Genomic DNA, 9,558 nt, shown 5'->3' with positions numbered 1-9,558 from the left:
TTTTTTCGATGACGAGAGGCGGTTGATGTGCATGTAAGCGTAGCATATCAAACACGAATAGCACGAAGCATTCGTACTTAGGTGCCAAAGTCGCAGTATGGCCGCAGGTGGCGATCATATGTTTTTGTAGCCACCACTGGTTTGCAGCAAAGCGAATATGGCTAACTGAGAGCGTTTCGCTGTAGCCCCAGTGGCGCAATTGGTTAGCGCACGGTACTTATAAGGCAGTAGCCGTGAGCAATGCCGGGGTTGTGAGTTCGAGCCTCACCTGGGGCATACTTTTATTTCGTAGCAGCTGTCTCTGACAGCATCGGGAGGCTACATTTCAGATGTATCAGCTATGTCAGCAAGATTAATGTGCATTATAGGCGCTAGTTGCGTCTTCCTCGGTAGTATAGTGGTTAGTATCCCCGCCTGTCACGCGGGAGACCGGGGTTCGATTCCCCGCCGGGGAGGCACACTAGATTTTTAATTATTGCACTATCAGTCGCCGAACTTAGTGTAGACCGTTTACAGCTACTTGCAACAAGTGTCTCCCACACAGACAGCTGCCTGCATCCCGTCCTCGGTAGTATAGTGGTTAGTATCCCCGCCTGTCACGCGGGAGACCGGGGTTCGATTCCCCGCCGGGGAGACGCGATTTTTATCTCACAAACCTGCTCGAGTGTTGCGCGTGTGGGGCGGAAGAGCATTAACTTTGCCATTGACTTGCTGCAAAATCTTAAAAAATGATGCATCATAGGAAGTAGTTCTCGCATTCTTCACACTTCAGAATTACGGGGTTTGCTTTTGAGGCTGAATCAATGCCCCCAGCCGACTCTCTAGGCGTAATAATCGTGCTCGACACAATCAGGAAAAGAAATAATTTTAGCAGAGCGTGGTTTCGATCCACGGACCTCTGGGTTATGGGCCCAGCACGCTTCCACTGCGCCACTCTGCTGTGTGGGTGTATACTGGCTCTTCGTCACATCACTTGGGACACTTGGGCAGTGTTGTCTGCGTCGCTTTCACGCGCCTACATTTGATTGCGTAACATCTCCTACAGCTCTCAGCTTGACTTGTCTCGACTTTGCTCGACTGACGCTACGCTGACGCTTGCACGCAGCGATATTTACCACGATCGCCTCGACATGCAGCTGCGAGATGCACAGGAGTAACAAAGCACTGCACGATGCGGCGACATACGAAATCCACTGCCCAGCTACGCGTTGGCAACTAACAAAATGCCGACCCTGCCAGGATTCGAACCTGGAATCTTCTGATCCGTAGTCAGACGCGTTATCCGTTGCGCCACAGGGCCAGTGGCAGCATTTCTCGCTACGAGACAAGTGCAATTCGCTAAGAAACGTGTTCTCCAGGGCTCATCAAGCTCCCAAGGAAGGCACCACTCGTCCAGCTGCGTGGTCGCGGTGCGCCTGCAGAGCTTGGAGCTTGCCACACATCTGCGCTCGCTGTTCGACAGGTAGCACGAGGCAAGGCGCGCGTTTTTCTGCATTTTTTCGATGACGAGAGGCGGTTGATGTGCATGTAAGCGTAGCATATCAAACACGAATAGCACGAAGCATTCGTACTTAGGTGCCAAAGTCGCAGTATGGCCGCAGGTGGCGATCATATGTTTTTGTAGCCACCACTGGTTTGCAGCAAAGCGAATATGGCTAACTGAGAGCGTTTCGCTGTAGCCCCAGTGGCGCAATTGGTTAGCGCACGGTACTTATAAGGCAGTAGCCGTGAGCAATGCCGGGGTTGTGAGTTCGAGCCTCACCTGGGGCATACTTTTATTTCGTAGCAGCTGTCTCTGACAGCATCGGGAGGCTACATTTCAGATGTATCAGCTATGTCAGCAAGATTAATGTGCATTATAGGCGCTAGTTGCGTCTTCCTCGGTAGTATAGTGGTTAGTATCCCCGCCTGTCACGCGGGAGACCGGGGTTCGATTCCCCGCCGGGGAGACGCGATTTTTATCTCACAAACCTGCTCGAGTGTTGCGCGTGTGGGGCGGAAGAGCATTAACTTTGCCATTGACTTGCTGCAAAATCTTAAAAAATGATGCATCATAGGAAGTAGTTCTCGCATTCTTCACACTTCAGAATTACGGGGTTTGCTTTTGAGGCTGAATCAATGCCGCCAGCCGACTCTCTAGGCGTAATAATCGTGCTCGACACAATCAGGAAAAGAAATAATTTTAGCAGAGCGTGGTTTCGATCCACGGACCTCTGGGTTATGGGCCCAGCACGCTTCCACTGCGCCACTCTGCTGTGTGGGTGTATACTGGCTCTTCGTCACATCACTTGGGACACTTGGGCAGTGTTGTCTGCGTCGCTTTCACGCGCCTACATTTGATTGCGTAACATCTCCTACAGCTCTCAGCTTGACTTGTCTCGACTTTGCTCGACTGACGCTACGCTGACGCTTGCACGCAGCGATATTTACCACGATCGCCTCGACATGCAGCTGCGAGATGCACAGGAGTAACAAAGCACTGCACGATGCGGCGACATACGAAATCCACTGCCCAGCTACGCGTTGGCAACTAACAAAATGCCGACCCTGCCAGGATTCGAACCTGGAATCTTCCGATCCGTAGTCAGACGCGTTATCCGTTGCGCCACAGGGCCAGTGGCAGCATTTCTCGCTACGAGACAAGTGCAATTCGCTAAGAAACGTGTTCTCCAGGGCTCATCAAGCTCCCAAGGAAGGCACCACTCGTCCAGCTGCGTGGTCGCGGTGCGCCTGCAGAGCTTGGAGCTTGCCACACATCTGCGCTCGCTGTTCGACAGGTAGCACGAGGCAAGGCGCGCGTTTTTCTGCATTTTTTCGATGACGAGAGGCGGTTGATGTGCATGTAAGCGTAGCATATCAAACACGAATAGCACGAAGCATTCGTACTTAGGTGCCAAAGTCGCAGTATGGCCGCAGGTGGCGATCATATGTTTTTGTAGCCACCACTGGTTTGCAGCAAAGCGAATATGGCTAACTGAGAGCGTTTCGCTGTAGCCCCAGTGGCGCAATTGGTTAGCGCACGGTACTTATAAGGCAGTAGCCGTGAGCAATGCCGGGGTTGTGAGTTCGAGCCTCACCTGGGGCATACTTTTATTTCGTAGCAGCTGTCTCTGACAGCATCGGGAGGCTACATTTCAGATGTATCAGCTATGTCAGCAAGATTAATGTGCATTATAGGCGCTAGTTGCGTCTTCCTCGGTAGTATAGTGGTTAGTATCCCCGCCTGTCACGCGGGAGACCGGGGTTCGATTCCCCGCCGGGGAGGCACACTAGATTTTTAATTATTGCACTATCAGTCGCCGAACTTAGTGTAGACCGTTTACAGCTACTTGCAACAAGTGTCTCCCACACAGACAGCTGCCTGCATCCCGTCCTCGGTAGTATAGTGGTTAGTATCCCCGCCTGTCACGCGGGAGACCGGGGTTCGATTCCCCGCCGGGGAGACGCGATTTTTATCTCACAAACCTGCTCGAGTGTTGCGCGTGTGGGGCGGAAGAGCATTAACTTTGCCATTGACTTGCTGCAAAATCTTAAAAAATGATGCATCATAGGAAGTAGTTCTCGCATTCTTCACACTTCAGAATTACGGGGTTTGCTTTTGAGGCTGAATCAATGCCCCCAGCCGACTCTCTAGGCGTAATAATCGTGCTCGACACAATCAGGAAAAGAAATAATTTTAGCAGAGCGTGGTTTCGATCCACGGACCTCTGGGTTATGGGCCCAGCACGCTTCCACTGCGCCACTCTGCTGTGTGGGTGTATACTGGCTCTTCGTCACATCACTTGGGACACTTGGGCAGTGTTGTCTGCGTCGCTTTCACGCGCCTACATTTGATTGCGTAACATCTCCTACAGCTCTCAGCTTGACTTGTCTCGACTTTGCTCGACTGACGCTACGCTGACGCTTGCACGCAGCGATATTTACCACGATCGCCTCGACATGCAGCTGCGAGATGCACAGGAGTAACAAAGCACTGCACGATGCGGCGACATACGAAATCCACTGCCCAGCTACGCGTTGGCAACTAACAAAATGCCGACCCTGCCAGGATTCGAACCTGGAATCTTCTGATCCGTAGTCAGACGCGTTATCCGTTGCGCCACAGGGCCAGTGGCAGCATTTCTCGCTACGAGACAAGTGCAATTCGCTAAGAAACGTGTTCTCCAGGGCTCATCAAGCTCCCAAGGAAGGCACCACTCGTCCAGCTGCGTGGTCGCGGTGCGCCTGCAGAGCTTGGAGCTTGCCACACATCTGCGCTCGCTGTTCGACAGGTAGCACGAGGCAAGGCGCGCGTTTTTCTGCATTTTTTCGATGACGAGAGGCGGTTGATGTGCATGTAAGCGTAGCATATCAAACACGAATAGCACGAAGCATTCGTACTTAGGTGCCAAAGTCGCAGTATGGCCGCAGGTGGCGATCATATGTTTTTGTAGCCACCACTGGTTTGCAGCAAAGCGAATATGGCTAACTGAGAGCGTTTCGCTGTAGCCCCAGTGGCGCAATTGGTTAGCGCACGGTACTTATAAGGCAGTAGCCGTGAGCAATGCCGGGGTTGTGAGTTCGAGCCTCACCTGGGGCATACTTTTATTTCGTAGCAGCTGTCTCTGACAGCATCGGGAGGCTACATTTCAGATGTATCAGCTATGTCAGCAAGATTAATGTGCATTATAGGCGCTAGTTGCGTCTTCCTCGGTAGTATAGTGGTTAGTATCCCCGCCTGTCACGCGGGAGACCGGGGTTCGATTCCCCGCCGGGGAGGCACACTAGATTTTTAATTATTGCACTATCAGTCGCCGAACTTAGTGTAGACCGTTTACAGCTACTTGCAACAAGTGTCTCCCACACAGACAGCTGCCTGCATCCCGTCCTCGGTAGTATAGTGGTTAGTATCCCCGCCTGTCACGCGGGAGACCGGGGTTCGATTCCCCGCCGGGGAGACGCGATTTTTATCTCACAAACCTGCTCGAGTGTTGCGCGTGTGGGGCGGAAGAGCATTAACTTTGCCATTGACTTGCTGCAAAATCTTAAAAAATGATGCATCATAGGAAGTAGTTCTCGCATTCTTCACACTTCAGAATTACGGGGTTTGCTTTTGAGGCTGAATCAATGCCCCCAGCCGACTCTCTAGGCGTAATAATCGTGCTCGACACAATCAGGAAAAGAAATAATTTTAGCAGAGCGTGGTTTCGATCCACGGACCTCTGGGTTATGGGCCCAGCACGCTTCCACTGCGCCACTCTGCTGTGTGGGTGTATACTGGCTCTTCGTCACATCACTTGGGACACTTGGGCAGTGTTGTCTGCGTCGCTTTCACGCGCCTACATTTGATTGCGTAACATCTCCTACAGCTCTCAGCTTGACTTGTCTCGACTTTGCTCGACTGACGCTACGCTGACGCTTGCACGCAGCGATATTTACCACGATCGCCTCGACATGCAGCTGCGAGATGCACAGGAGTAACAAAGCACTGCACGATGCGGCGACATACGAAATCCACTGCCCAGCTACGCGTTGGCAACTAACAAAATGCCGACCCTGCCAGGATTCGAACCTGGAATCTTCTGATCCGTAGTCAGACGCGTTATCCGTTGCGCCACAGGGCCAGTGGCAGCATTTCTCGCTACGAGACAAGTGCAATTCGCTAAGAAACGTGTTCTCCAGGGCTCATCAAGCTCCCAAGGAAGGCACCACTCGTCCAGCTGCGTGGTCGCGGTGCGCCTGCAGAGCTTGGAGCTTGCCACACATCTGCGCTCGCTGTTCGACAGGTAGCACGAGGCAAGGCGCGCGTTTTTCTGCATTTTTTCGATGACGAGAGGCGGTTGATGTGCATGTAAGCGTAGCATATCAAACACGAATAGCACGAAGCATTCGTACTTAGGTGCCAAAGTCGCAGTATGGCCGCAGGTGGCGATCATATGTTTTTGTAGCCACCACTGGTTTGCAGCAAAGCGAATATGGCTAACTGAGAGCGTTTCGCTGTAGCCCCAGTGGCGCAATTGGTTAGCGCACGGTACTTATAAGGCAGTAGCCGTGAGCAATGCCGGGGTTGTGAGTTCGAGCCTCACCTGGGGCATACTTTTATTTCGTAGCAGCTGTCTCTGACAGCATCGGGAGGCTACATTTCAGATGTATCAGCTATGTCAGCAAGATTAATGTGCATTATAGGCGCTAGTTGCGTCTTCCTCGGTAGTATAGTGGTTAGTATCCCCGCCTGTCACGCGGGAGACCGGGGTTCGATTCCCCGCCGGGGAGGCACACTAGATTTTTAATTATTGCACTATCAGTCGCCGAACTTAGTGTAGACCGTTTACAGCTACTTGCAACAAGTGTCTCCCACACAGACAGCTGCCTGCATCCCGTCCTCGGTAGTATAGTGGTTAGTATCCCCGCCTGTCACGCGGGAGACCGGGGTTCGATTCCCCGCCGGGGAGACGCGATTTTTATCTCACAAACCTGCTCGAGTGTTGCGCGTGTGGGGCGGAAGAGCATTAACTTTGCCATTGACTTGCTGCAAAATCTTAAAAAATGATGCATCATAGGAAGTAGTTCTCGCATTCTTCACACTTCAGAATTACGGGGTTTGCTTTTGAGGCTGAATCAATGCCGCCAGCCGACTCTCTAGGCGTAATAATCGTGCTCGACACAATCAGGAAAAGAAATAATTTTAGCAGAGCGTGGTTTCGATCCACGGACCTCTGGGTTATGGGCCCAGCACGCTTCCACTGCGCCACTCTGCTGTGTGGGTGTATACTGGCTCTTCGTCACATCACTTGGGACACTTGGGCAGTGTTGTCTGCGTCGCTTTCACGCGCCTACATTTGATTGCGTAACATCTCCTACAGCTCTCAGCTTGACTTGTCTCGACTTTGCTCGACTGACGCTACGCTGACGCTTGCACGCAGCGATATTTACCACGATCGCCTCGACATGCAGCTGCGAGATGCACAGGAGTAACAAAGCACTGCACGATGCGGCGACATACGAAATCCACTGCCCAGCTACGCGTTGGCAACTAACAAAATGCCGACCCTGCCAGGATTCGAACCTGGAATCTTCTGATCCGTAGTCAGACGCGTTATCCGTTGCGCCACAGGGCCAGTGGCAGCATTTCTCGCTACGAGACAAGTGCAATTCGCTAAGAAACGTGTTCTCCAGGGCTCATCAAGCTCCCAAGGAAGGCACCACTCGTCCAGCTGCGTGGTCGCGGTGCGCCTGCAGAGCTTGGAGCTTGCCACACATCTGCGCTCGCTGTTCGACAGGTAGCACGAGGCAAGGCGCGCGTTTTTCTGCATTTTTTCGATGACGAGAGGCGGTTGATGTGCATGTAAGCGTAGCATATCAAACACGAATAGCACGAAGCATTCGTACTTAGGTGCCAAAGTCGCAGTATGGCCGCAGGTGGCGATCATATGTTTTTGTAGCCACCACTGGTTTGCAGCAAAGCGAATATGGCTAACTGAGAGCGTTTCGCTGTAGCCCCAGTGGCGCAATTGGTTAGCGCACGGTACTTATAAGGCAGTAGCCGTGAGCAATGCCGGGGTTGTGAGTTCGAGCCTCACCTGGGGCATACTTTTATTTCGTAGCAGCTGTCTCTGACAGCATCGGGAGGCTACATTTCAGATGTATCAGCTATGTCAGCAAGATTAATGTGCATTATAGGCGCTAGTTGCGTCTTCCTCGGTAGTATAGTGGTTAGTATCCCCGCCTGTCACGCGGGAGACCGGGGTTCGATTCCCCGCCGGGGAGGCACACTAGATTTTTAATTATTGCACTATCAGTCGCCGAACTTAGTGTAGACCGTTTACAGCTACTTGCAACAAGTGTCTCCCACACAGACAGCTGCCTGCATCCCGTCCTCGGTAGTATAGTGGTTAGTATCCCCGCCTGTCACGCGGGAGACCGGGGTTCGATTCCCCGCCGGGGAGACGCGATTTTTATCTCACAAACCTGCTCGAGTGTTGCGCGTGTGGGGCGGAAGAGCATTAACTTTGCCATTGACTTGCTGCAAAATCTTAAAAAATGATGCATCATAGGAAGTAGTTCTCGCATTCTTCACACTTCAGAATTACGGGGTTTGCTTTTGAGGCTGAATCAATGCCCCCAGCCGACTCTCTAGGCGTAATAATCGTGCTCGACACAATCAGGAAAAGAAATAATTTTAGCAGAGCGTGGTTTCGATCCACGGACCTCTGGGTTATGGGCCCAGCACGCTTCCACTGCGCCACTCTGCTGTGTGGGTGTATACTGGCTCTTCGTCACATCACTTGGGACACTTGGGCAGTGTTGTCTGCGTCGCTTTCACGCGCCTACATTTGATTGCGTAACATCTCCTACAGCTCTCAGCTTGACTTGTCTCGACTTTGCTCGACTGACGCTACGCTGACGCTTGCACGCAGCGATATTTACCACGATCGCCTCGACATGCAGCTGCGAGATGCACAGGAGTAACAAAGCACTGCACGATGCGGCGACATACGAAATCCACTGCCCAGCTACGCGTTGGCAACTAACAAAATGCCGACCCTGCCAGGATTCGAACCTGGAATCTTCTGATCCGTAGTCAGACGCGTTATCCGTTGCGCCACAGGGCCAGTGGCAGCATTTCTCGCTACGAGACAAGTGCAATTCGCTAAGAAACGTGTTCTCCAGGGCTCATCAAGCTCCCAAGGAAGGCACCACTCGTCCAGCTGCGTGGTCGCGGTGCGCCTGCAGAGCTTGGAGCTTGCCACACATCTGCGCTCGCTGTTCGACAGGTAGCACGAGGCAAGGCGCGCGTTTTTCTGCATTTTTTCGATGACGAGAGGCGGTTGATGTGCATGTAAGCGTAGCATATCAAACACGAATAGCACGAAGCATTCGTACTTAGGTGCCAAAGTCGCAGTATGGCCGCAGGTGGCGATCATATGTTTTTGTAGCCACCACTGGTTTGCAGCAAAGCGAATATGGCTAACTGAGAGCGTTTCGCTGTAGCCCCAGTGGCGCAATTGGTTAGCGCACGGTACTTATAAGGCAGTAGCCGTGAGCAATGCCGGGGTTGTGAGTTCGAGCCTCACCTGGGGCATACTTTTATTTCGTAGCAGCTGTCTCTGACAGCATCGGGAGGCTACATTTCAGATGTATCAGCTATGTCAGCAAGATTAATGTGCATTATAGGCGCTAGTTGCGTCTTCCTCGGTAGTATAGTGGTTAGTATCCCCGCCTGTCACGCGGGAGACCGGGGTTCGATTCCCCGCCGGGGAGGCACACTAGATTTTTAATTATTGCACTATCAGTCGCCGAACTTAGTGTAGACCGTTTACAGCTACTTGCAACAAGTGTCTCCCACACAGACAGCTGCCTGCATCCCGTCCTCGGTAGTATAGTGGTTAGTATCCCCGCCTGTCACGCGGGAGACCGGGGTTCGATTCCCCGCCGGGGAGACGCGATTTTTATCTCACAAACCTGCTCGAGTGTTGCGCGTGTGGGGCGGAAGAGCATTAACTTTGCCATTGACTTGCTGCAAAATCTTAAAAAATGATGCATCATAGGAAGTAGTTCTCGCATTCTTCACACTTCAGA

The 9,558-nt window shown here is 52.3% G+C and overlaps 32 non-coding genes across 32 annotated transcripts; 20 read left to right on the top strand and 12 right to left on the bottom strand.

The window, feature by feature from the left end:
* The first annotated feature begins 184 nt into the window (after nt 1-184).
* On the top strand, nt 185-276 carry Trnai-uau (transfer RNA isoleucine (anticodon UAU)). The gene is given in 2 exon segments: nt 185-222; nt 241-276. It is a non-coding gene; the product is annotated as a tRNA-Ile (tRNA).
* Nucleotides 277-383: 107 nt separating this feature from the next.
* On the top strand, nt 384-455 carry Trnad-guc (transfer RNA aspartic acid (anticodon GUC)). The gene has a single exon. It is a non-coding gene; the product is annotated as a tRNA-Asp (tRNA).
* A 107-nt stretch (nt 456-562) lies between these two features.
* Trnad-guc (transfer RNA aspartic acid (anticodon GUC)) lies at nt 563-634 on the top strand. Its single transcript has one exon. It is a non-coding gene; the product is annotated as a tRNA-Asp (tRNA).
* A 234-nt stretch (nt 635-868) lies between these two features.
* Trnam-cau (transfer RNA methionine (anticodon CAU)) lies at nt 869-940 on the bottom strand. The gene has a single exon. It is a non-coding gene; the product is annotated as a tRNA-Met (tRNA).
* A 287-nt stretch (nt 941-1,227) lies between these two features.
* Trnar-acg (transfer RNA arginine (anticodon ACG)) lies at nt 1,228-1,300 on the bottom strand. Its single transcript has one exon. It is a non-coding gene; the product is annotated as a tRNA-Arg (tRNA).
* Nucleotides 1,301-1,678: 378 nt separating this feature from the next.
* Nucleotides 1,679-1,770, top strand: Trnai-uau (transfer RNA isoleucine (anticodon UAU)). The gene is given in 2 exon segments: nt 1,679-1,716; nt 1,735-1,770. It is a non-coding gene; the product is annotated as a tRNA-Ile (tRNA).
* A 107-nt stretch (nt 1,771-1,877) lies between these two features.
* Trnad-guc (transfer RNA aspartic acid (anticodon GUC)) lies at nt 1,878-1,949 on the top strand. The gene has a single exon. It is a non-coding gene; the product is annotated as a tRNA-Asp (tRNA).
* A 234-nt stretch (nt 1,950-2,183) lies between these two features.
* Trnam-cau (transfer RNA methionine (anticodon CAU)) lies at nt 2,184-2,255 on the bottom strand. Its single transcript has one exon. It is a non-coding gene; the product is annotated as a tRNA-Met (tRNA).
* A 287-nt stretch (nt 2,256-2,542) lies between these two features.
* Nucleotides 2,543-2,615, bottom strand: Trnar-acg (transfer RNA arginine (anticodon ACG)). The gene has a single exon. It is a non-coding gene; the product is annotated as a tRNA-Arg (tRNA).
* A 378-nt stretch (nt 2,616-2,993) lies between these two features.
* Nucleotides 2,994-3,085, top strand: Trnai-uau (transfer RNA isoleucine (anticodon UAU)). Its single transcript is given in 2 exon segments — nt 2,994-3,031; nt 3,050-3,085. It is a non-coding gene; the product is annotated as a tRNA-Ile (tRNA).
* Nucleotides 3,086-3,192: 107 nt separating this feature from the next.
* On the top strand, nt 3,193-3,264 carry Trnad-guc (transfer RNA aspartic acid (anticodon GUC)). Its single transcript has one exon. It is a non-coding gene; the product is annotated as a tRNA-Asp (tRNA).
* A 107-nt stretch (nt 3,265-3,371) lies between these two features.
* Nucleotides 3,372-3,443, top strand: Trnad-guc (transfer RNA aspartic acid (anticodon GUC)). Its single transcript has one exon. It is a non-coding gene; the product is annotated as a tRNA-Asp (tRNA).
* Nucleotides 3,444-3,677: 234 nt separating this feature from the next.
* Nucleotides 3,678-3,749, bottom strand: Trnam-cau (transfer RNA methionine (anticodon CAU)). Its single transcript has one exon. It is a non-coding gene; the product is annotated as a tRNA-Met (tRNA).
* A 287-nt stretch (nt 3,750-4,036) lies between these two features.
* Trnar-acg (transfer RNA arginine (anticodon ACG)) lies at nt 4,037-4,109 on the bottom strand. Its single transcript has one exon. It is a non-coding gene; the product is annotated as a tRNA-Arg (tRNA).
* Nucleotides 4,110-4,487: 378 nt separating this feature from the next.
* Nucleotides 4,488-4,579, top strand: Trnai-uau (transfer RNA isoleucine (anticodon UAU)). Its single transcript is given in 2 exon segments — nt 4,488-4,525; nt 4,544-4,579. It is a non-coding gene; the product is annotated as a tRNA-Ile (tRNA).
* A 107-nt stretch (nt 4,580-4,686) lies between these two features.
* On the top strand, nt 4,687-4,758 carry Trnad-guc (transfer RNA aspartic acid (anticodon GUC)). The gene has a single exon. It is a non-coding gene; the product is annotated as a tRNA-Asp (tRNA).
* A 107-nt stretch (nt 4,759-4,865) lies between these two features.
* Nucleotides 4,866-4,937, top strand: Trnad-guc (transfer RNA aspartic acid (anticodon GUC)). The gene has a single exon. It is a non-coding gene; the product is annotated as a tRNA-Asp (tRNA).
* Nucleotides 4,938-5,171: 234 nt separating this feature from the next.
* Nucleotides 5,172-5,243, bottom strand: Trnam-cau (transfer RNA methionine (anticodon CAU)). Its single transcript has one exon. It is a non-coding gene; the product is annotated as a tRNA-Met (tRNA).
* Nucleotides 5,244-5,530: 287 nt separating this feature from the next.
* Nucleotides 5,531-5,603, bottom strand: Trnar-acg (transfer RNA arginine (anticodon ACG)). The gene has a single exon. It is a non-coding gene; the product is annotated as a tRNA-Arg (tRNA).
* A 378-nt stretch (nt 5,604-5,981) lies between these two features.
* Trnai-uau (transfer RNA isoleucine (anticodon UAU)) lies at nt 5,982-6,073 on the top strand. The gene is given in 2 exon segments: nt 5,982-6,019; nt 6,038-6,073. It is a non-coding gene; the product is annotated as a tRNA-Ile (tRNA).
* A 107-nt stretch (nt 6,074-6,180) lies between these two features.
* Nucleotides 6,181-6,252, top strand: Trnad-guc (transfer RNA aspartic acid (anticodon GUC)). Its single transcript has one exon. It is a non-coding gene; the product is annotated as a tRNA-Asp (tRNA).
* A 107-nt stretch (nt 6,253-6,359) lies between these two features.
* Nucleotides 6,360-6,431, top strand: Trnad-guc (transfer RNA aspartic acid (anticodon GUC)). Its single transcript has one exon. It is a non-coding gene; the product is annotated as a tRNA-Asp (tRNA).
* Nucleotides 6,432-6,665: 234 nt separating this feature from the next.
* On the bottom strand, nt 6,666-6,737 carry Trnam-cau (transfer RNA methionine (anticodon CAU)). The gene has a single exon. It is a non-coding gene; the product is annotated as a tRNA-Met (tRNA).
* Nucleotides 6,738-7,024: 287 nt separating this feature from the next.
* On the bottom strand, nt 7,025-7,097 carry Trnar-acg (transfer RNA arginine (anticodon ACG)). The gene has a single exon. It is a non-coding gene; the product is annotated as a tRNA-Arg (tRNA).
* A 378-nt stretch (nt 7,098-7,475) lies between these two features.
* On the top strand, nt 7,476-7,567 carry Trnai-uau (transfer RNA isoleucine (anticodon UAU)). The gene is given in 2 exon segments: nt 7,476-7,513; nt 7,532-7,567. It is a non-coding gene; the product is annotated as a tRNA-Ile (tRNA).
* A 107-nt stretch (nt 7,568-7,674) lies between these two features.
* Nucleotides 7,675-7,746, top strand: Trnad-guc (transfer RNA aspartic acid (anticodon GUC)). The gene has a single exon. It is a non-coding gene; the product is annotated as a tRNA-Asp (tRNA).
* Nucleotides 7,747-7,853: 107 nt separating this feature from the next.
* Trnad-guc (transfer RNA aspartic acid (anticodon GUC)) lies at nt 7,854-7,925 on the top strand. The gene has a single exon. It is a non-coding gene; the product is annotated as a tRNA-Asp (tRNA).
* Nucleotides 7,926-8,159: 234 nt separating this feature from the next.
* Trnam-cau (transfer RNA methionine (anticodon CAU)) lies at nt 8,160-8,231 on the bottom strand. Its single transcript has one exon. It is a non-coding gene; the product is annotated as a tRNA-Met (tRNA).
* A 287-nt stretch (nt 8,232-8,518) lies between these two features.
* Trnar-acg (transfer RNA arginine (anticodon ACG)) lies at nt 8,519-8,591 on the bottom strand. Its single transcript has one exon. It is a non-coding gene; the product is annotated as a tRNA-Arg (tRNA).
* A 378-nt stretch (nt 8,592-8,969) lies between these two features.
* On the top strand, nt 8,970-9,061 carry Trnai-uau (transfer RNA isoleucine (anticodon UAU)). The gene is given in 2 exon segments: nt 8,970-9,007; nt 9,026-9,061. It is a non-coding gene; the product is annotated as a tRNA-Ile (tRNA).
* A 107-nt stretch (nt 9,062-9,168) lies between these two features.
* On the top strand, nt 9,169-9,240 carry Trnad-guc (transfer RNA aspartic acid (anticodon GUC)). The gene has a single exon. It is a non-coding gene; the product is annotated as a tRNA-Asp (tRNA).
* Nucleotides 9,241-9,347: 107 nt separating this feature from the next.
* Trnad-guc (transfer RNA aspartic acid (anticodon GUC)) lies at nt 9,348-9,419 on the top strand. Its single transcript has one exon. It is a non-coding gene; the product is annotated as a tRNA-Asp (tRNA).
* Nucleotides 9,420-9,558: the final 139 nt, after the last annotated feature.

This window comes from Schistocerca nitens, chromosome 9 (genome assembly GCF_023898315.1).
Source record: "Schistocerca nitens isolate TAMUIC-IGC-003100 chromosome 9, iqSchNite1.1, whole genome shotgun sequence".
In the NCBI taxonomy this organism is placed as follows: domain Eukaryota; kingdom Metazoa; phylum Arthropoda; class Insecta; order Orthoptera; family Acrididae; genus Schistocerca; species Schistocerca nitens.
This window is presented reverse-complemented; position numbering and strand designations above follow the sequence as displayed.